The sequence below is a fragment of the Serinus canaria genome, chromosome 1A, assembly GCF_022539315.1.
Source record: "Serinus canaria isolate serCan28SL12 chromosome 1A, serCan2020, whole genome shotgun sequence".
Classification (NCBI taxonomy): domain Eukaryota; kingdom Metazoa; phylum Chordata; class Aves; order Passeriformes; family Fringillidae; genus Serinus; species Serinus canaria.
Window position 1 is genome coordinate 67,893,139 of NC_066314.1, and position 23,756 is coordinate 67,916,894.

The following is a 23,756-nucleotide window of genomic DNA, read 5'->3' on the forward strand; positions in this document are numbered from 1 at the left end:
GTATCTCCAGGAAAACTCTGGGCTCTGTTGGACATTTTGTTGGCTTCAAAGCTTCAAGGCATGAAATTCTAAAGTTCCTCTCAGAGAAGTTCAACTGAGCAAGAAGGATGCAAACTTTACTTTTCATGGTGTAATTACCCCAGTGAGAACCTGGGGGTACTCCCAACCTTCAGTTTTCTCTTTTGAGAGCCCACATCCCTTAATTCTGCTTTTTTTCTTATGGATTCTTCAATGTTTTCCACCCTTAAAATCTAGGGGGTGCTAAGATGCAGCAGAGATTTGTAATTCCTTCCTGAATAATGTCACTACCTCTTTTTATTTGGTCATGGATACATAGGCTAATAATTTCTGTATTTAATGGAATGACTGTGAAGAAGGATTTTGTTCCCTCTTCTCTAGTAAATCCCACCAAACAAAGTTACATATATGCTGTAGGTATTACTTTTAATATTTAAAACTGTTGTAGCCACATCATGGGAGCTGTGTGGCATTAGAAGAATTTTCCAAAGGGTTGTTAAAATGAAGGAAAAAAGTGCCTTCAAAAAGCAAGCACCACTTTTTGCTTCATATAATAAAGCAGTGAAATTTAAAATGGCCCTAGAATAATTATTATTTCTTGCTGTAAATCTGCATAGATTTGGGGCTCTCCTTTTTTTTTTTTTTTTTTTTATGCTATAAGGATTAGTTTATTGTCTGTGGACTGGATCCTTCTTGCATTACACATGTGACTAAATCTGTGGGGCCCAGTGGCCAGAAAGAAGGACCCAGAAAGGCATTAAAATAGTTTAGCCCATTCAGATGCAAAGTCATCTTACACATAGTTTCCCCTCTAACTGGTTTTGTGTATGTTATTGTCAAATATGAATCTGCAGAACATCTCCTGGTCTGGAATCTCATTCCCTTAGAGCAGCCAGCTGCTCTGCAGCCTTCCTCAGTGGCTGGTACATGTTGGGATCTCTGTACTCTTCTGTTTTCTAGGCATTCATTTTCATTTTTATTCTCTCCCTTAGTTTATGTACTTTGTATGTTTCCATGACCAGTCTTTAGCTGTTTGTCCATTTTTAAGATACCTGCCTAATTTGCAGTTATCAGCAGCGTGCAATCACTAAAGCAAAACAAAGATAAAAATTAATCCAAGTTGACTTTATTGATGATATTCAAAGACTGCGCAAGTATTGGTCATGTTAAGGAGTGTAGGGCTATTCTCACAGTAAATGAGCCAGGCTTAATTCTAATGAATAGTTGTGGAGCTATAAACTAAACCTGTGCACCCAAATAATCCAGCTTGCCAAGGATCACCATCAAAGGTTCGAATCTCTTTAAAAGTTATTTTTCAGAACATGACTATTCTATCTGTAACTTCTATTGTACTGTTTGAAATGGAATCAGGCTGTGAACTCTGCCAACTCATCTTTCATGTGCCTTTCCCACTGGTGTCTCTCTCTGCAGAATCAAGCCTGCACAGCAGAGTGTTTCTGTTGCCTTTTACATGTGGTCCTCGTTAAAAAAAAATATAATGCAGTTTAGCTGTGGTGAAATGACTTGATTTAAAAACAACAACAACAACAACAAAAACCTGGTGCAAAAAGTAAATCTGTTTACTGTATCCCTTTTCATTCAGAGCATTTCCTTTTTGTAAGCTCCGTTTGTGTCCAACACGACAGCCTCTTTCTCCAAGATTAACATTTCTTATGATTGTTCCTGACAGAGGATTTACTTTCAGAGGCCCTGCTAAGGATAACCAAAAAAGGGCATGCAGCAAGACACTTTTGGCAGCTCGCACGAATTTTCGGAGCTTTTTAGGTCTTGGTTTTCTGATGAGTGGCTTCCTGAGCATGCCTGGGGAATGACAGGCATCTCTGCAGGCAGGCTGAGCCCACCTTGGCTTGCGCGCAGCCATTGGCTGCCCATCGGAATAAATTGAGGACAATGCATTCCGCCGCCTGCCAATTGTAAACATAAGGGATATGTATTCACTTAGCATTGACTTTTGGGAGGGGCCAAGGAAAAGCTGCACTTTTATTGAATAGGGCTGTGTGTGTGTGTGTGCTAGGCTGCTGCTGTGCCTCTCTCGCTGCGCTCCTGCCCAAGCAGCCAGTTATTCATTTCCTTCCTACTAGGGCTGAGAACTTTGCAGCCAGAGGTAAGGAAGGGCTTGCGGGACGGGGTTGCCTGGGTTTGACTTTGCCTTGCAGATGGAGCAGCGCCGGCTCCGAGCGAGCTGTGCGAGGCTGGCTCTGCTCTGCTCCTCTCTCTCTGTGTCCCCCCTTTCCAGATGTTGGCGGTGGTCTAAGGGAGATCTCGGGTGGAAGGGGATGCATGTCTGCTCACCCTGCTGGGCAGGATCTGTGCGGGTCCCACCACTCCGTTTCTGATCCTTTGGTGGGCTCCTTAGTGGAGCTTTAACCTATTCTAACAACCCTTTTCTTTTTTAATTCCCTTTCCTTTTTAATTTTTGTTTTTAAATGGAGGCATTACCATGAGAGAGCTTTTAGCGTGTTAAGGTCTGGTGAATTCCTTTTAATTTTGCAACTTAATATGTGGACTTCCAGGGCAGCCCGACTGCAAAGGCAGTCTCGGGGTGTAACTGATACAGATACAGAGAAACTCTGCTTAATGTAAGTGATCTGATACTCGCTGAAGCAGATGTCCCTCATGGCAGCCTTTCACAGAAGTATTGTTGACAATAGATGGCATCAGTTTTTGTTTTCAGCCTCCAACATGCTCAGCAGCGCGTTGCCAGAATGTTTCTTGTGAAGTTGTCTTTCCTGTTAAAAGGGGGGGGGGATTAAAGAATGTGCTTGGGTGGGACTGGAGCTCTTGGAAGTCTGGCTCTGTGTTTGTCAGAGTGCTGCTGGGGAGAGCTGGCTAGCAGGCTCCCCTTCCCAGCTCCTTTGACATGTTGGGACAGTTGGAAAGCATTGTGCAAGGCTGGCTGCTGATAGCATGATATTCTGCATAGCAGGGAATTTCTCAGGGAAAGGGCTGGGAAAATGAAGGGAGGGAGGGAGGAAGTTAGCTGCAGATGAATGCTTGGTAGCTGCAGACACTGACCAAGCTGCTAATCTCTGGCCAGACCTGCAGGGATAGAACAGATTGGTCTCATATGTCTAGTGTTGTTTGGAAGAATGAAAACATAACTGTTTTAAAATGACTTTTTTATGGAGTACTTGTTTTCAGAAGAGAATTTCTTTTCAGAGTATACAGTTTTTGTACAACTCTGCCTGAGAAGGCTTCCCTTGCTAAAAGTCAGAAGGAGAATAATTTGGGAAAATAACACATTCTCTCCTTGGCAGGAACTCAAAGAAAATAAGGAGGCAGAGTGGGATTTTTTGTAAGAACCATGTATTTATTATAATTTGTCTATTTTAGATAGCATACTGTGAATGGTTGTGTTTGTATCATTTGCCATTGGAGAACCCTCAGACTCTGCCTCCACTCTCTTTCTGTCTCATTAAATGTAGCAGTAAGTCCTCTTCTGCAGCAAGTCTCATCTTTCTCTCTTGCCATTTAGACAGGATGGGACCCTAAAACTGCACACACCAAAATCAGCAGAACAGACTCTTTTAACATAAATTACAAATGGAGCAAAGCCTTTAGTCCACTTGCTTCACTAAATTGGTGATAAGGTAATTGATAATAAGGCAAAGCAGGGCAGAACTTTTCTCAATATATTTGAAGAAATGATAGGTCTGCCTTTTCAGGAGAAACTGCTTTGATAGGCAATCTTAATAAAACCTGCATTTGTTAATGTAGACTAAGCCATGATGGGAGGGAAGAAATACCAGATGACATGTCAGTGAACAAGAGACTCAATTGAAATAATTTGTTTTTCCTGAAAACTCCTCTTTGTTGCCACTTGCAATGACAAGAGGATCGATTCCCCAGCCTTCATTCACGGGATTAGTCCTGGTGAAATCAACACCATCATTAATGGATTCAGGGGTCCTGTGTACTCTGAATACACTTTGACAGTGAGTGATGTAAGTGAGAATGAGGAATTTTCTACAACAGCTTCTTCCTATACTCACAGCATTATTCTGGAATGGAGCAGAGAAAGGGGTCACTTCCCTTGTGCTTTAATTTCTTGCCCAACACTGATATGCACAATGCAACAATGACACTGAGAGACTTGAAAGGAAAGTGGGGAAGGGTGTAAGTTCCTCTGGCTGGCATTAGAGGGAAAATTGAGGTGCATTTAGATGGGAAGGTTTTTTTATTGGTCTCATTCATGGGGGCCACATGTGGCACAGAGCATTTGCTCAGTCCCAGAGCTGCTTATTCCAGGTGGGGAGATCACAAAGGTGTAGGGCAAGGCTCTTCTCATGGCTGCCTGCTAGGACATGGCTTCTGTGCTCTGAAGATGCCAGGGAGGCTCTGTCAGGAGCCTGACTGGAAGTCCTCCTTGTTTGACACTTCCCTTTGCACAGCTGGAGCAGCCCTGCCTGTGGGGCTGATCTTTTCACTGCAGAAAAGTGAGAGCCTGCAGGACTTCCTTCCTGCAGGACAAATAGAGCTTGAACGTTCTGGGACTGTGGAAAATACTCTGATTTCTCAGTAGTTGCTTACATGAGACCTATTCTTGTGGGCTGCCTGAGTTTTACTTTGTGTTAAAGATCAGTGGAGCTCTTAACCCTTATCTGCCAAGGGTGCAGCTTGGAACATTTGATCCCAGTGTGTGAGCCCAGAGGGACAGGAAACCATATATGCCTAAGAATGAGAGGGCCAAGAGAGCATAACTGTCCATCTGCAGGGCTTGTCTGGACTCTCCAGGGTGTGGGAGAAAGCACCAAAAAAGGGAACAGGGCAGAAGGGGAAGTGCAGTCCTGAGAGCATTTTGTTGCCTTTGAGAGGAGCTTTATGGGGAGTGTGCAGGATTGGGCTCCAGGTGCACAAAGCCCGAGGCACACAGGCCTGTGAGTGCAGAGAGTGGGAGCCTGCATTCAAAGCAAGCTTTCATTCTTTAAAAATTGTCTCCTCTTATTTAACTACCCCCTGGCAGCTTGCAAGGAGAAAGCTGCTGCCTTACTGCTTTGGGAGAGGTGTGTGTGCAGGGGATGGTTTGCTGGCTTTGAGCAGAGCTGCTGAGGGGTTAAAAGGGTGAGAGAGGATTTGGGGGCAATGCACTGCAAGGAAATCCCTTACCCTGTATGTAGGCACCTCCTCTTGGGGTGCTGCTCCTGCTTGGAAGGTGGAGCTGCTGCTTGCCTAGGGCTTGGCTGAGGCTGAAATTTGACTCAGAGGTATTTGAAGGTCGTATTAGATCTGACCTCTCTGGATGAAACACCGAGGTCACAGGACTGTTGAACTATGTAACATTTTTTTTTTTTTTTCTTCTCTGATGCTTTTGTGGATTCAACTGGCCCAGCAGGGAAGGAGGCTCAGCACTCTGTAATTTGGGATCCCTCCCACCCCCGGGGGAGCTTGCTCCTGCATTTCTTGAAACAGATTGGATCAACCAAAAGGGTTAGGGAATGTAACAGTGTTACTTAGCTGGTATGTTAGTGGGTGCTTTACATCCTGCTTTAAGGAAGTGCTCCTTTCCATGCATTTTTCATCACAAACTGATGTCTCTTCCCCTCTTCCTGCACCTCAAGAGGGGAAAACTCTGTCCATGAAGCACAGGGGCACCTCCTGATCAGAAAATCTTCAGTGTTGAAACCAGAATTGCTTGTGGGGACAGCCCTGCTGGCTTGCAGTGAGGGCAGGACCAAATAGCCGAGGAAGCAGGTGAACGAAAGGGAAAAAAAGCAGCACCCTCTTAAACCACTGGAGTAATTTCTCCTTTGAATTTTTCCTGTGGTCATAAATACCTGGTGAGTCACTTATGGCCCTGTGTCTGTTTCTCTGTCTCCAAGTCCAGGATAAGCTGTACCTTTCTGTATTTAGCCCATGGCTCTGCTGGGCTTAGTTCATTAGTGTTTGTAAAGAATTTGCAATACCAAAATGACAAGTTTAGGCACTGCCTAAAACCTTATTTTTGACTGGTTTCCCAGATCATCACAGGCTTTTTTTCTTGGTGTGCTCACATAGATATGTGATAGATTTCTAGATTAAGGATATAAAACCACAGGAGCCCAGGGAATGAGGTGAAGGCAGACCAGGCTCAGTGGTGACACTGCTGTCACATCTAGAGGGCATTTCCTGTGTGCTTGAAGATGGAATTGTTTGTGCTGCATCTGGACCAGTCTTCCTGTGAAGCTGTCATGTGTGCTCCAAAAATGCACAAAGGCAGCTTTTGCTTACAGATCCACTGTAGTGTCATAAGCTTGGAAGCAAAAAGGACTCAGCAAGCTGCTGGACCTTATCTGCTTGTTCAGTCTCATGTTGATGAGAGCAGTTAAAATTGTGACCCCTGGGGCCAGGCCAAGCTGCAGTGGGGAAAATATTAGGGGGAGATTTCAGGCAATGGAAACATTGCATGTTTCCACACCCTCTTGTGTACAGAATACAAATAAAGAGGATTTTCCCTCGAGACTGGCTGTGGAGGGTGTGAAGCAAAGTGGGACCCACCCGTTTGCACATTTTCTGGTTTGTGTCCTTAAATGGCAAAGAAAAAAAAAATCTTTGGAATTAAGCTCATAGGAGGGTTATAAATAGATTTGTGGAGATAAAGTTTTGCTGTAAATGCTCTTTGGGATCTATTCAGAAGGGTGACTTTGCAGGCCAACAGATATGAAGAGGGAAGTATTGCTAAATGCAGTAAGACAGTGTCACTGCACATACAGGTACACGTGGCTTCTCAATCTTCCCCCAAAACTGCGGAGCCCTAAGGGGTATGGAAATCACTGTGTCCCTTCTAAAATTAAACAGCTGGGTGTGAGGAAGAACTGCTGTTCATGATGTTAAATGTCTAAGGGAGCCCGAGCCTGTGACAGCTATGCAAACAAAGGGCCTGAGAAGTGTTGGCAGCTCGTTCTGTGTCCTTGTCCAAGGGAGCTGGCTCTGCCTGGGGAGGAGCAGAGCAGGGCTGGACAAACCCTCACCCAGCAGCAGCTCCTGGGCTCCTTCAGAAGTCAAGGTTAGATCCTGCAGGCTGGTGCCCATTGGATCGCAGCTCTGCCCAAATGAAGCAGTCTGTGATCAGGCCATTGTTTGTTTCTTATTTGCAAGGCTTTGATGTTCTCTCTTGCCTTTCTCACCGCCACGGGGCATGTTACTACCCTTTTCCCACTTCATTCTTTTCTTTGACAGCGAGCTCTCTAATGGTGAAATGGCCCTCACTTGGTTTCTTTTCTTCCCCCCTTTTTAGCCAACGTTCACCCTGCTAAAATCCTTCATGCAGAAGCACAAAGGCATGACCTTTCACGATTCCTCTCAATTTCAGGGACCTAGCAGTGCCAGTGTGATAGCCCAGACTATGGTTTTCTAATATCAGCTGTACTGAGAACAGTTTCTGCTCAGTCTGAGTAGGTTCAGCTGCAGAGGGAGGAGGCAAAGGATTTTATCTGCACCTTCCTAATGACCTCATGATAACCTCATTTCTCTCAGCAATTTCAACAGGAGAATTTGGCTTTGCTCTGGCCTAGTTAAAACTCATGGCTTGGGAAAAGAAATTCCCAGAGCTTGGCTAAAATGTGTGGAAATAGGAGTGGGTTGGAGAAGTGATTGGCCATCTCCCATTTACCTGCACAGCTGAACCTGCTGGTGCTGCAGGATGCCTCTAGTCAGCATCACTTTGGAGGGTGCAGCCCTGCCTCTGCAGAGAGGAGAGAGGTTTTGCTGCTTTGTTTGGCTTTGGGAACAGCATATCCCCATGTGCAGAGCCACACCCCTCCTATGAAAATGAGGAGTTTCATTCAGATGTCTGATAAACCACAGCTGTTGCTTTGCCACTTCAAACGGAGCTGGGATTATAAAGACTGAAGTGCAGCATTTTAATTGCTGTAAATATGAACGAGAGGGTTTAGGCAATCCAGATGATCCAGAGCCAAGCATTTCTGTGGCTAATGTATATTATACTGACAAAAGCAGGCCAGCTGAGCATTTCCCTACTGCTGTCCCAGTCACTTAAAACACCAACTCATCTCTTTTCTGCTGCATTGGTGAAAATGAGGGAGGACCTGGACTTTAGCTGGCCTGAATCTGAACTTCATCTCAGTGGCTGTACTGGGATGTATTTAGTGATGTAAATGATACTGAGGGTTTTTTAAAATATACATTGGATCTAGTCTGTTTGGTTTCCTTGGGTTAGAGGAATTTAGAATTCCTTGTGAGCTGCTGGCTATCAAGAAGCTGGTCCCTTTTGTTTGATTTTCTACACATCTCCTGAAGGACAATGACAGCAGGAAATGGGGTCAAAATCCCAGTAACAAGCACTCACTAGGAAATGATATTTTGTACAAGAGAGGGCACTGCAAACCCAGAAAGCCAGGAAAATTCCATTGCTCCTCACTCCCTGGTGATTAAAAGGCCCTGCCATATATGGGAAAGGTCTGAGCTTCATTCACTCCAACCACAATAGTAAATGCCTTATTCACTGGACACAGTATGCAATCAAGGAGCAGACTGACAATAAAGAGGAAAAGCAGAAACTTTTCTATGTAGTCTGCTTTCTCTGCTGTGTGTTATTAGAAGCTCTGGGAGCAGCTTTTTTCCTTGTTCCTTTATTTAGATCCCTGTAAACTTCAGTCAGTTTTGTTTGCCACTTAACCCTCCTTCTAAAACCAGACACACCAGCCTATTTCCTCTCCTCCCCCCTATATAACCCAAACAAGAAAAGAACATTTCCTTTACCAGTGCATATAGAAATGGAGTTCCTTGGTTTTCAGTGCATTTATATGACTAAAATCTGGGATTAGTGGACAAAAACCTCATTCTCACTAGGTATAAAGCACTGACTTTAGGGAAAGCAATGATTAAATGCCAATGTTCTGGGGTCAGGGATGGGACCACAGGAGTGAAGCAAATACATGTGTGTGCAAACAGGGGTGAGTTTGGGGGGAGGAAGGGAGCAGTGTGTTTTGGATGGGAGCTGCAGAAGGGGTCCCCAGTGCTCCACACAGCTCTCAGGGGTTTCCTTTCCACCCCATCAGTTTCCAGGTAGTGAAACCCTACACAGACAGCACTGAGATGCAAAGTCACTGGAGCACAGTTGTGTTTACATTCTTGCTTTTCAATTTATTTTTTTTGGGGGGGATGGTGCTGTCTGCCACCAAAATCATGGGGATAAAGTAGCTGGATTTTATTTCACATGGGGAAGGACAGTTTAAGTGCAGTAAAGTACTTAAAGTCAAGATGTGCTTTGCTTGTTGGGGATTTTCTGGAGTTTTCTTTTTTTGTTTTGCAGTGGCTATCTTAGAAACACACTGTTTGTGCCATATTGGTAGGTTTGGAGATTCTCTGATATCTCCTATATAATTCTGCTGAAAACCCACATTTTTGTGGCCAGGAGGGCTGAAGGATCTATTGGGTTTCCCAGACTACACCTCACACCACCCTGGTGTTTCGAGGCTGTGTTTGACATGGGTGTCACAGTCAGCCACAGGACAGCCTGCCTGGATTTGGAACCAGCAAATACTCTTCACCTCTGGCCAGCAGTACTTCTGAGGAGGTGGCATTTGACCATTATCACAAAGTCATGCCAAGACCTGCCCACTGAGGAGCTCTCACGTGGCCAAAAGAAGCATGGTCAAGTTCTGACTGTTGGGTAGTGCCATAGTAGCAGATGAATAATTCTGTTTTCCAGCTCTTAGAAGGATCAGGGGGAGCCAATTTGGAGACCAAAATAACTACTTATCTAATCTCATTCATATTTTTTCATTCAGGATTTGGATTGGGAGGAACTCTGCATTATATCAGCTTTTTAAATGGCATCTGGAGCCTTTGGAAAAGGTCCTTGAGCAATAATCACACTGAATGCAATAAGTATTATTGCATGGTCAAAAATGCTTTTCATTTCTTCTATTTTTACCATCTCCATGATTCCAAAGGGAGAGGGGAGACTGCTTTGTTTTTCTTTTACCTCTTAAAAGAGGGAAGAGTAAAGAAAGCATGTTTTGGAGTAATTTTTCCTTTGGTTTTTCCCTCCCCTAACTGATTTGTGAGCCAGCTCAGTGTTTGTGCAATCTCCTTCTGGCTGCCTGGAGAGAAGCTTTGCAGCAGCTCCTGGTGTTGAACAATGCTGCTCTGCACTGTCCCCATGGACAGTAAAGATGTTTATTGCTTCACCTGTCAAACCAAAAACTCCTTTGTCATCCTTGTGCCATCTGCCATAGTGACCTAATTGCTTTTCTAAAATAGGCAGATTTTGTTTTGCTTTTTCTCCCCCCTTTCTGTTCACTATCATCTGTAAATAGATGTGAGCTCCTTTCTTGGAGTCAATATACAGCAAACTTATTATTAACAAATGGAGACGGAGTAATGGTGTGTTTGCCTTCTGTGTCAGAGGATCTGATAAAGATCAGTTCCTCTTTGTGAAAAATGAAAGGAATTTACTGTATGTGTAGGAAATATGTTTTGTTATAAATGAACAGATTGAAGTGGTGACAGGCTATGAGTCTGACTTACATGACAAAATGCAGTTATACACTTCTGAAAGCCTGGAGACTGGTGTGATGAACTGGAAAAAACATTATAATCTGAGCAGGTTATTTCTGTCTCTCCTGTGACCCTTCAAGGCAATGGAAAGTCACTGATGGAAAGGCTGTTGGCATTAGCAGGCACAGAGTGGTTTCATTGGTCCTGCTTCCATGCTTACAGATCTCTGAGGCTGAGTTTAAATAGGCACACTCAGTGTTTCCCAATTTGGAATTAAATACCAGAAGCTATAGGTGTAAAAACCCCAATAACCAACACCAATCTCCCCCCAAAAAACCAAAAAGCTGGGAAAGCCATATATAGGTCATCTTGTCCCTATCCTACAGGCAGTGTAGGGTAATTCCCAAAAGTACATTCACACATGTTTTGTCCATAAACACCTCTGTTTATTAACAAAATACAATAAACTCTTTTTTATTTTTTTTCAGTTGGGATAGTTTGCTTCACTTTCTAGATTTTAGCAAGGGGAAATAGCTATCATTCTGAAATGTGTTTCTTGGCCCATGGATATTGCTCATGTGAATTCAAGCAAAAAAACCCCAAACCCTAATGAATGGAAACTTGCAGAAGAGTTACCAGCAGCTGCTTTTACTATGGACCATGGCTCTGACATGATCTCACACACGTTTAAGACAAGTGTTACCTCACTGGCTTCCATGGAAATGCTTTTCATTTGCAAGGGAGTAAATGAAGCCAGAATCAGACAGAGACCTAGGGAAACTCTCTGGGAGAGGGTTTTAGTCTGGGAAATGTGCTTTACATACATATAAAATATATGGGCATATCTGCACGCTGCAGTAAATGTGTCAGGCCACCTGAGAGAAAGAGGCCAAGTTCTGCTTTGAGTAGCACCTGTGTAAATCCAGAATGCACTGCAGGGAAAATGTGCCAGGGAGGACCAAAGAAGTATCTAATTTTCTTTGAGTGCTAGAGTGCATTTTTCTTACTGGATTTCTCAGGTTTCCTTGATTGGATGGCTAGAAAATCCAGCAAAATTAGACTGTTCTCAGGGGGCTTCATGTTTTTGGCTCCTTATTTTCAACCATGTCAAAAAAAGTTGTGTTGATTGTGAAACCAGTTCAGACAAAGGCACCACGTTTATCTGCCTTGAAAATACAGAAGGAGCAGTGAAATGAGAACTATTTTTGGAGTCAACTCCTCAGAATTGGGCAATATTACATCTTGTTTCAAGCTCAATATTGCATCTTCTTTCAAGCTGAATCTTGCAAAATTGGAGGAAGGTGGCTGTGCCCTATTGAAAATGTAGCTGTGGTCTCAAAAAGGCAGAAGAACTTTAAAACTTCTTCAGGTCCAGCAGAGGTGTTCAGAGGAATGTTTTGGTGCTACAGGGACAGTCTGCAGCTGTGGCATGGGCTGTGCTGTTTTTCTGGGAGTGAGGAAATGCAGTTGAAGATGTGACAGGCATGGGTTAAGAGTGAGTAAAGGACACAAGAGAGGGATCTGCTGTCCTGGGTTGTTGCTCTCCTTATGTTTTGGTAGCCCTGCTTGCTGCTCTCCTGTCCAGCAGCACCTGAGGTCAGGCACACCTGGAATCAGAGCCTGCAGCCTCTTGGGTGTGAGCTTTGAAATGTTGTGCTTTAGGTGCAGAGTTGATTTTAGCAGGATTCCCCACCAGTGTAAACACTGGTTTCAGATGCTTTTTGCTTGGCTCAGTGTTTGAGGCAGTGATGTTTTCAGGTGTGGGGTGTAAAGTTTCACTGTAATGTGGTTTGCAGCTGATGCTGTGCACTCCCTCTGATGGAGGGAAAATAGTTTAAGACTATGGAATTCAGGAGTGTTAACTTTAATTTTTACTCTCCTTGAGGACTTGAAGGAAAGCAGAATGATGGTAATTAAGCTTGATCTGTAGCCCAAAATTGAGGTCGGGGGAAGGCAATAAAGTGTAGGGAATGTTTTAAATGGCCCTATCTGCTTATTTAAAGGGAGCTTTTAGGGAGTGGGGTTACAAGCCTCTTCTCAGCCTATGACAGGTTTCTAAGTGTTCACTGTCTGAGCCAAAGCTAATTATACTGTCCACAGAAAGAGCCCAGCAGAAGCTGGTGTCCCTGTGGTTCATGCAACTGCTAATTATTTCCAGTGGTGATGCTGAAATTCATTCTTACATAATTGGTCTGAGATCACCAGCTTGTTCAGGTAGATGCGTTCCACACCAGGCAGGAATGGCTCCTGCCAGCTGCAGGGCCCTGCCAGGCTCACAGTGGTAGCCCAAAGTAGAGAGCCTGTTGCTGGATGCATTTGAGATGAGATTTTTTAGCTCTCCTGAGATCTTTCCCCTGAGGAAATTCAACGCTGCTGAGAGAGAAACTCCAGTAGGAGAGCTCATGTTTGAATACAGCACAGAAATCCTTTTATTCTGCTTGCTTCCAGCTTTCTTCTGTCTTAAAACCACCCCATACTTCTATTTTAATATTGTCTTCAGCTGAACAGCACTTACCAAATTCAAATTTCCCTTGTATTCAATTCAAATTCTGCCTTGTATGTGCTAAACAACACTGTGCATGTTGCAGGTCCTTTAACTGAGACAAAAATGGCCAAGATCATGTGGAAAGTCAGAGAGAGAGAGGGGCAGAGGTTGGGACTTCTGTCTCCTACAGCAGGGTCTAAAACATGCTGTCATCCCAGGGAATAATACCCATAGGTGTCCAAGTTTTGGCCAGGATAGGATGAATTTTCTGCAGTAGCTTGGGGGTGGGTGCTGGAGGAGGAGAGGCTGGACATGACCTGGCAGTGAGGACCAGCAGCTCTGAAAGCCAGAGATGTCCTGGGCTGCATCCAAAGCAGTGTGGGCAGCAGGGGAAGGAGGCAATGCTGCCACTCAGCTCTGGGGAGACCCCACCCCTGAGTGCTGCATCCAGCTCTGGGGTCCCCAACACCAAAAGGACACTGGGCTGTTGGGGGGAATCCAGAGGAGGTCACCATGTGGATCCAGAGGGCTGGAGCAGCTCTCCTATGGCAAAAGGCTGGGACAGCTGGGTCTGGAGCAGCCTGGAGAAGAGAAGAGCAGGTCTGAGATCAAGCTGGGCTTCAGGGCTGGAATGCAGTGTAGGATCAGAGTGCACCCATTTCTGCAGTGCCCAAAAGCAATGCAAGAGTTGGAGCAAGTGTGTCAGAAATGAACAACCAGAACTGTGGAAACCCAGGGCACTGGGAATATTTCTCTGTCTGCTCTGGGCTGTGCTGACCCCCAGGGGAGCACTGACTTTGACCCTCATTCATGGAGAAAGTTTCCTGGACTTCAAGATAGACTGGAACCCACAAAAGTGTGGAATAGATTCTAGAGAGCAGTGTGGGTGTGTCACTGGGTGAGAAATTGAGGGTTTGGGATTTTTAGTATGGTGTGGATGGCAGCAGGATGGAGGGCACAGGGTGTCATCCTGGGTTTCTTCTTCATGCTTCTTCTTCCTCCTTCTCCATGGGTTTGGGTGGCATTTTGTAATTGGGCAGAAAAGTTCCCATTGCAGCTCTTTGGGATCAGTTATTGGGTTAAAGGGGAAAATAATCCAGGTGTCAGTTATTAATGGGATAATTTAGTCTTAAAAGCCCTTGTACAAGAGATTGTTGGCCATTTTGTGCTTTGCTATTGAGAAGCTGCCAAACTCACAGTTGTGAGACTGTTTTAGTGATAAGAAATAATAAACACCTGAGTCTGAACTTGAATTACTGTCTCAAGTGCCTTCAACCCAGCCCCAGAGAAACCCACAGCTGGGACCTCCCCACAGAATTTTGTGCTGGAACACAGCTATGGCAGAAAGACAGGAGGGTACCTGGGAGCAGCTGTTTCTCATCCAACTCTGGTGCTGCCTGCTGCACAAAGGAGCACAAAAGTATCTCTGAAGTACCAGGAAGAAAATCTTCACGTACTGCATGTGACTTTGCATTTATACAGGTGCAATTGGCTTCAACTGAAGGGCCATTTTGATGAGACAGAATGTCTCATTTATATCTTGGGTATAAATTACATTTTGACGTGTCCATGAGTAGTAGAAAACAAACACACTCCACTTGTGTTGGTGCTCCTGTGGGCATGAAAGATGACCTGTCCTGTTTCCCCACAAGCATTTTCTGTAGGGACATAATGCCCCTATTCAGCATTCATAAAGGCACCAGCGGCTACCCAACTTGGCTGCTTGATGAGGAGAGGCATTTGCAGAATTCCACCCAGCTGAAATCACTGATTCTGCAAGTGGAATTTGTTTATACATATTCTTTCTCTGTTAAAAAAAAAAAAGTCAATTAGTGGTTTACAATGTTTATATGGATAACACCAGCTGAATCTTGTTCCAGTCCATTGCAGTCCATTTTAATGTGGCCTACAATAAGCATTGTGCAAAAATAATTCTGACTGGGATGTCCAATTGTAAGTTCAAATTCCCACTGTAAGTACAAAGCTTTGTCAAGCTTAATTAATCTCCTCAGGTGATATCAGGAACTTTTTTTTGTGTTTTTTTTTTTAAGGGATAGAAACAAAGGAGACTGAATAGAAGTAAGCTGCTATCCTACAAATTTAAGGGATTAAATAGTGAACTGTTGTATTATATTGAAGAATCAAGCCAATTCACCACCCAATACTCACCTTTTCTATTCAGCAATCCCTAAACATCTCTTTTGGGAACCAGCTGGGCTCACATCCAATTTTTCCTTATCAGGGCAAGGCTGCCAGTCCAAAGCTTTGGGCTGTGCCAGCCATGCTAAGAGGGCAGAGTGTCAAATATGCTGATTTGTGTCAGTCTGAGGGACAGTGCTGTCTCAGGCTGCTTCCTCTTTTACCTGATGGCTTTATTTTGTAGGTCTTTTGCTCTACTTTATTGATCTAATCTACTTCTGGTTTAATGTCACAGCAATAGGAAGCTTGTGGACAATTTATTCAAGTAGCTTTCAGGCAGTTACATTGTTTAATAAGCAGAATACTACTTATTGCATTGAAACCAGAGCAATCTAGGTCCAGGTTTACTTCTGGTCAAGTTAATTTTTAAACACTTGTTATTCTACAGAATATATCTCAAAGTGGTGCAAAAAAAGCAATTGTTTCTCCTGTCCCTTAAGACTGAAAAAAGCTTCTGTGTATTAAATCAAGAGTTCTAGAGAAAAACACCTGCTTTGGGACCCCCCAGAACAATATTCAGAGACGACCCTTACAGACAGTAAAATAGCTTTAGAGGAGCTCCACATCAGAAGTTGTAGGCACTCTCCTGCTTGTTCTCTGTGGCATGGTATTTCCAGCAGATTTTGAAGTAAACTTTCCTCTTCTGGGTTGTCCCACGGCACATGGACAATATAATCTGGATTTTCCCAAAACAGTGCTCTTGGGAAATTTTAATTGTCATCATTTGGATTGGGAGTTAATGTCCTAAAAGAGCAGCTCTGGCTGTTGTGGGGATTTTGGTCGTGTTTTCTGTTCAATATTATTTTAGCAATACTTCTCCTGCTAACAGCTGATGCAGACTGCCCAGAGAAATATGTGCCTGCCCTTGACTTTGACCCATCTGAATCCATTCTGTGGCTTCACATTTCCTGGATTCTAGGTGTGCTCACTGAGGGGACCTGAAATGTCTTTTTGAATGCTATTCTGTCTCCAAACGGCTCAGCCACTGCTCCATGGCCACAAGTACCTGATTTTCTCAGGACCTTCAGCTGTTGACATCCCCCTCAGAATAACAACATTTCTTGTGCATAAATTGATGTAGATTGAGAAAGGCTTCAGTTGACAGAGACCAAAGATTTAAACATGAGGTAATTGCTGTCTAATTATCATAGCCTTGGTAATGTGACAGGGGAGAAAGAGAAAGGGATATAAGTTACTTGAGCCATCAGATAAGAAATGTAGATCCTGTAGTACATGCTAGCTGCAGTATTTCAGTTCTTAGAATGTGTGTATGGTTAGCAGCTTTAGGAACTTGGTGCTGTCTTTGATTATAACAGTGCTGAACTTCAGCTGCAAAATGGAAAGTTCTGATTTTCTAGTACATCAGTAAGTGAAACCTAAACCCGTGTAATCTATAAAAATAAATGTAATTACTTTAGCAAATGTGTTACAGCTGGCCAGGTTTAACATTAAGGTACCTGTTTCTTATAGCTGACTAGAGTCAGAAGACAGAGGTGATGGCTTGGGCTGTGCTTTGCAGGCAGAATGCAGGAGAAAAATTATTGCTTTGCATTCTTCTGGGTGTGCATTAAAGCGAACTAAACAGAGTTGCAGAACTGACCTCTGACACTTCTTCCCATTCTTTTCTTCTGTTTAAAGCATCCTGGTGAGAGTAGCTTTTTTTTAAATTTCAGAATCTCTGGTAAAACTGTAGTTAAGTGGGCAGCTTCAAAATTGAACACTTGATAAAATTTTGAAGAACACCTGAGCTGTGACTGATCTCTTTCAAGGTGGCAGTCTGCAAGGGCAGGAGATGGGACTTTGGACTCCATCATTGGTGCTGCCTTGGTTTTGCTTTAGCAGAATTTTTGCCCTTTTTTCCTTGGTTACTTATCTAGCAAACATACTTGACATCTCTGCAGTAGCACAGAGATCAAGGGCTGACTGCAGCAAAGCTCTTCAGCTTTGGCCAGTGGTTTCTATGGTAAAAATAAGATCATGAAAGGCTGGACAAGATCTCTCTCTGGTCAGAGCACTGGCACAAAGCCCTGCTTCCACTGGTGTGGGTTTCTTCGTTATTCTCCAGACTTTGGTGTCACTTCCCGTTGTGGATAGAGCCTCATTAATCTGCTATAAGAGCACACTTGTTTCCTGACCTTTTGGAAATTTCAGCAGCTGTTTTTCACAGGAATGCTGTGGCTTGAGGCTTAATTAGGGCCCACCAAAATGTTTAGAGGTCCTTTAATGAAAGGTGCCCTGGAAGTGACAAGTGCATTGTGATGTTATTAACTGAAGTGATGCCTACCAAGAACTGGTGGTAGATAAGGCTATCATCAGCTGCTAAGCTCCTCTGTTCCTGCTCTTTGATCTTGCAGGTTTCTAGTTCTTCCACTTGAGCAGTTTTCAATTCCTCCTCACAAAGAACACCTATTGAAGTAACGTGGACCAACTGATTTTTGGATCACTAATTCAAGCAACTGGAGCAAATTATTAGGTTTAAAGTTTCAGGCTCAATTTAGAGCATTGGGGTTTTTAGAATTGCTTTCTGGGAGGCTTAACATTTAGGAACAACTGTCTTGAGTAGCCAGGGTATGTTACAGGACAAGAGCACCTGTGGGATCTTCCTGAGAGGTGGCCTCATTCCTGTTCTCACATATTTTGGTCTTTCCAAGAGTCATTTTTCTCCTGTGAGTGTTTTTTGTGGCATCATTAACAATTCTGTATCTTGATCTTAACCATCCTGGACCTCATGCAGCATCTGGAAATAAAAGCTGCAGTGAAAGCCTAAACTTAGTAGGGTTTTTTTGTTTTGCTTTGGGTTGTCCTTTTTTTAAAGAAGCAAAGCTGTAGTTTCTGAATGACCTGCAGATATTATACAGGCAAAATTCCTGCTCTGAATGGTTCCCAGGATAACTCTGCATTGTGTATGTCCCTAGCAACTTGAAGCTGGGATTTGTTTTGTTTGCTTGCAAAAGAAAATTAATATATCATGATGGGCAATGCATGGCACATATGTCAAATTGCACTAACAACTCAGGATTTTTGTGTTCTTTTATCTATCCATGGATAATATTTAGAAAACAAAGTAATTCAAAAACCTTAAAGAATTTTGGCTGCCTTTCAAAAATGGTGGAGTTAAGTCAATAAAATGCTCAGTGGAGATTGCATGTCCCCAAACATATTTTATCTTGACAAGTTATATACTATTGAGAGCTGCAGCCATGACTCGAAGCCAAGTTGGGAAAAGAGCAGTTCTGTTACAGGGCTGCATTTGATGGGAATCTGAGGAGGGGAAGGGAGAGAATTGTGTGTGCTCTGAGAACGCCAAATGCAGAAAGCCTCGCTAAGCTGAGCTCCTGGGCTCTATAAATCACTTGAACATCAGTAGGTCTTTACTGATTTACATCTCTTGGGCATCTGTTTTGGTTTTTATTTTACACAAACCTAATTTCTCTAGATGCATGAAAGCATGGGGTTTTAATAGGAGTTATATTGATGGGCAGTAGCTTGGAGTCTGTCTATGGAAGTTTGTAGTCGGTATCATTGACTTTAAAAAATAAATAAAATGAACAAGTGTAGCAATGTCTAGCCTCCATGACCTGGATCAAATCAATCCATGATCTCTCTGCACCAAAGTGGCTCTGTTGAAGTTTGCTCATCACACATCTTGCTTCCATGCCAGGGTGTGACTGGAAAGAATAGATTTTCTGGTAGGAGACTGGGAGTGACGAGTTTTGTGACATTAGAACAGATACTTTATTGCTCTTTTCATCTGAAAAGAATGTGAAAAATACATTCAAATAGTAAGAGGGATAAAATCTGTCTGTGAGATACCTGTTGAAGGAAGCTCAGTAGCTTGAGTCCCACTGTTGCAGGATTGAAACTCTTTGGGTTTATGGAGACAGAAAAGTGGTGCTGTGGAGCAGCAGAGTGCCTTCTCTCTGTTCTAGTTACCCTGCACATAACTCCTGTGCAGTCCTGCCCTTGTGGAAACCCAGGGCACTGGGAATATTTCTCTGTCTGCTCTGGGGTGCCCTGACCCCCAGGGCAGCACTGACTGTGACCCTCATTCATGGAGAAAGTTTCCTGGACTTCAAGATAGACTAGGATCCACAAAAGTGTGGAATAGATTCTAGAGAGCAGTGTGGGTGTGTCACTGGGTGAGAAATTGAGGGTTTGGGATTTTTAGTATGGTGTGGATGGAAGCAAGATGCAGGGCACAGAGTGTTTGTTGTCATGGGTTTCTTCTTCATGCTTCTTCTTCTTCCTTCTCCATGGGTTTGGGTGGCATTTTGTAATTGGGCAGAAAAGTCTGCATTGGGGGCTCTGTGGGATCAGTTATTGGGTGAAAAGGGAAGATAATCCAGGTTCTTAACTGGGTAGTTTAGTCTTAAAAGCCCTTGAATCAAGAGATTGTTGGCTATTTTGTGCCTTGCTAATGAGAAGCTGCCCAACTCCCAGTAGTGAGACTGTTTTAGTGATAAGAAATAATAAACACCTGAGTCCCCACATGAATTACTGTCTCAAGCTCCTTCAATCCAGCCCCAGAGAAACCCACAGCTGGGACCCCCCCATGCTCTTTTATCCCAGTGAGAGGCTCCATGTAAAGGTGGAGGAATGACACAGGTGTTTGTTCCTCCCTTCTTTTGGGATACCTTTTGCAGGTACTAAAGGAAACTTGCTGCAGGCAGTGCAGAATGGGCTGGGCTGCAAGAGCTTCACTCGAGGGCAGGGAAGAGTAAACTTTGAAGTGAACTTGGGAGCTACTTTTGGCCCACTTAATTAGCAGAAGTTGGGATGGTTTGGGTTAAAGTTCTGAAAGAATTTTAGAGGATTTAAATTTACTTCTCAGTCATCCTCTATGAACATTGGCAAGGCTTTGAAAAAGGGAGTTGAGAAAGTCTCATGTTGAGAGTGTTCTCATGAAACCTTTGCTTTGGGGAATCTTTATTGTGATGTAGAGCCTGTAAGAGGACACAGCAAACTATTGTTGGTTGGTGAACTCCCCTTTTGCCTGTCCCCTCAGAAACCTGGCTTCTAAAAGACCCCAAACACTCTTAAAGCAAGGAGGAGCTACAATAAGAATGTTTGTGAGTGTCTTAAAAATAAGTATGTCTTATGCTGAGTGTCTTAAAAATAAGTATGACCATAATTCACAGAGCAGTATGCACTGCCTAGTAGGGTTATGTGGTGTTTAAAAAGTTAAACAAATGATATTTTAGGCTTGGAGGTTTTTAATTGTTTTCCCTTCAAAGAAATATTTTGAGAAGATATTTTGTTGTGTTGCTACTGTTAAAATAGATATTTTAGACTGTTATGTTTCAATTGATTAAAAAAAGAAACCCAACAACTTGGAGGAATGTTTATATTTTTCTTCCTTAGATGTTCTGTCCTTGAGTCAGTGAACAGTGGCTTGGAGCTGATAAGGGATGCAGTTGAAAATGCTTGGCTGCAGTGTGGAGGCAGCTGCTGGGAACTAAAAAACTCAGAGGATCACCCTTCTCCACCATGGTTGTGTGTGCTGGCCTGAGAGGCTTCATCTGTCCCTGAAGTCTTTCTCAATCCACTTAGGTGTTGTCAGATGATGATACTGGGGTGGCTGGGGTGGTGCTGTTTGCTCACAGAGTGAGATTGACCACTGTGGAGTTATTTCTCTTAGGAAAAACAGAGATGTTTCCCACATTTTCCTATGGGAAGTAGATTTGAATTAAATGCCACGTATTCACCCATTCATTACCTTGGGCTGGGAGGCATGGAAAGCCAGTGGTGAAATGAGTTACAGGCAGAATTTAACAGGGTCTCAGGGGGGGCTTTCTCCAGGCTGCCTGAGCTCAGCCAGTGCTGCTTGGCATGGTGTGCCCTTCCCTGCCATCAGGTGAGTACCTGACAACATTTTCTTTCTCCTTTTGCACAGTGAGGGTGAAACTGGACTGCACTGGAGCCATTTCACAAGGACAGGGGCAGTTGTCTTGCACTGTACTGTGTCCACTTCAGCTAAAGCAGGAGCAAATCCTTCAGGTCCAGGAGTAGCAATAAGAAGGTGTAGCCCATTCAATAATCTGGAAGCTGTGTCTGTTTTTTTCTCCAAGAAGGGGTCCCACATTTGAATTGAGATCTCTCACTAGCCAAAGAATCTCTTGAAGTTTTTGGTCTTCTGATAACTCAATCTTGAAAAAGATCAAGACTTGGTAAATAAAAATTATTAAAACATACCAGGAGCTTAGATTGAGCATCCACTTAATTGGATGCTCAATTTGAATTGGGTTCCTTACCTTTACTTTGGTTAATTCTCAGAGAGATGCCTGCTAAATGAGACAACATGACTTGAAGTTCTGGGCACTGAAAGGCACAGTGTGATGCAGAGTTGTAAGGTCAGATCCAGCTGAAGCCAGAAATTACTGAGGGTTGTTGCTGTCTGACAGCTTCACAGTGATTTAAGGCACACAAAGCAATATACTCCAGCAGTGCTCAGGAAATGCTCTTCATTTCAGAACTGAAGACATATTTTCCCACTACACCTGTGTGTAGTCATTCCAATCTTTAGTAGATTGCTGCTCAGGACTTAGTGGTGTCTTTAGGGAAGCATAATGAAATCTGTGTTGCTTAGTGTCTGCTGTAACTTTTTCTAAGTGGAGGATTTCATACCCAGCATCTTTCATCAGCCCTGGGTTCCCTCAGTGTGTCATGCTGCAGTAACCTGTCACAGTCACCTTCACTGGGGGTGTTTGCAACGTCCTGCTGAAAGAGTGGAACCTGCAGGGCTGTGAAACAGGGACATAAACCCAAGAGGTCCCCCAGAGAGAAAAAAGAGCTTATTATAATGCATATACTTAGTCATGGCTGTGGTTGTATAGGACATCTGGCTTCTTTACTTTTGAAGCAAATTACTGTTTCTTGTTTTCATGGAGTAATTGGAATAATTCCTCTAAATGCTGAACCTGCCATTGCTGGACAAATGCACTTGGCTAAACATATTCCAATATTACCTGAGGCTTTCATTCCTTGTGATATTTCTTCTGCCTAAGTGTTGAGAAATTGCACGATGCTGGCTGGCAGGGCAAAGAAAATCTAAAGCAAAAAGGCTGCAGTGAATGATTGATTGGTGATTGGTACAGATTTTTAGATGTGAAAGGGTCACTGTGAGCCAGCTGAAGCTAATACTGTTATTCCAGAAAGTGCCACTAAAAAGCATGAACCAGTTAAAGTCAAGTGGCATTTTGGAAGTGAAGTCAGGGTTTTTCAGAGAGACGTTCTTTTTTTTGGCTTTCACTGGTAGAAATCCAAATGCATGCTTTAAAACAGTTTACTCTGGCTGTAGTCAAATAAGTTGAGACAGAATATTGGTCCAGATGGGGATGCTTAAATCACCAACTCATGTCCTAATTTCTCTTCTTTTCCTTCAGTTTGTCCTCCCTTTGAAATCTGGACACTTAAGAATTTTCCTAAATGCTGTGATCTGGAATATTTCCTTAAAACAGCATCTGCTGAGTTATCTTAGATTGCTGATTTACTGCTGTCCTTCCTATGTCTTTTTAGGTTTTTAATTATTTCTGCAATGATTCTCTGTTACTGTCAAGCCTAGAGCAGTTATAAAAGGAAGTTTCTACTTCTATTATAAAAGCTTTTCTTTTATTAAGTTCCTGTTTGTCCCATGTTCTCTGATTTCTATCATGACAAAACATACTAATGGTGAGCTACCCCAGTACCTGGCATGATCTCCCATGTTCTGTTTCTTGAAAAATATAATTTATTGGAAGCTGGCTTGTTAGAAGTACTGGATGAGCAGTGTTGAAATGAAATGAATTTGCTTTCTAGAAGAAACAGCCCAAACAGAAGCTTTCATCAGACTTTTCTCCTGCCCTGAAAGAGCCCAGCTGTTAGGAGGTGGGAAGGGATGGGTGCAGGCTTCATCCTCACACAATGGTTGGCCTTTTTTATGCAGGCTATTGGAAGGGCTGCTCATTTATAACAACTGTTTGTGTGAGCAAGTGAAAAACTGTCAGGGTCCTGTCTGTGTTCCATTGGTGCAAAGCATCATCAGGTGTCATGAGGTAGATTAGTAAAAATAAATTTGCAAATTTTTCCAGCCATACAGCCCTGGACTGTTATTGTAAAATGAGTAAAGATACTTAAAATACACATTGACTTGGGTTTTCTTTCCAAATCTGAAAAAACAAATAGTCTATCTAAAGCCTCTTTAATGGGAAATGATTCCCAAGGGGTTAGAGAGCTTCTGGGGTTTTTTTTCTTTTCCAGTAATGAAAAAGTTAGCACTGAAACAGGAAGTGCATATAAACATCTTCTCAGCAAGCACATGACACATTTATATAGTGGGGAGTTGAGAGGTTAAGAGAGTCCAGTTGGTGCTGGGAGCTCTCCAAGTTCTCCAGGCTTCCAGTTTCATTGTTGTGTTTGAAACCTTAGGGAAAAATACAAGTACTTATCAAATATTTGCATTTATCCACATTCTTGCAAATTACATGCAAGAATGATATTTTGGAGGTTCCTTGAATTTACTCAGTGGTTTTGGAAATTCTGAGGTCTGCCCTGTCCCATACCTAAAAATTTTGCTGTTTGTCTCGCTGTTACTTTTCAAACTTCCAACACAATTAAT

At 43.1% G+C, this 23,756-nt stretch overlaps 1 protein-coding gene across 1 annotated transcript in view; it reads left to right on the forward strand.

The window, feature by feature from the left end:
• The first annotated feature begins 1,938 nt into the window (after positions 1–1,938).
• Positions 1,939–23,756, forward strand: part of CALD1 (caldesmon 1) — a 175,463-nt gene continuing 153,645 nt past the window's right edge. Inside the window, 1 exon segment of the mRNA XM_018919821.3 lies at positions 1,939–2,143. The gene's annotated coding sequence lies outside the window, so the exon portion shown is untranslated.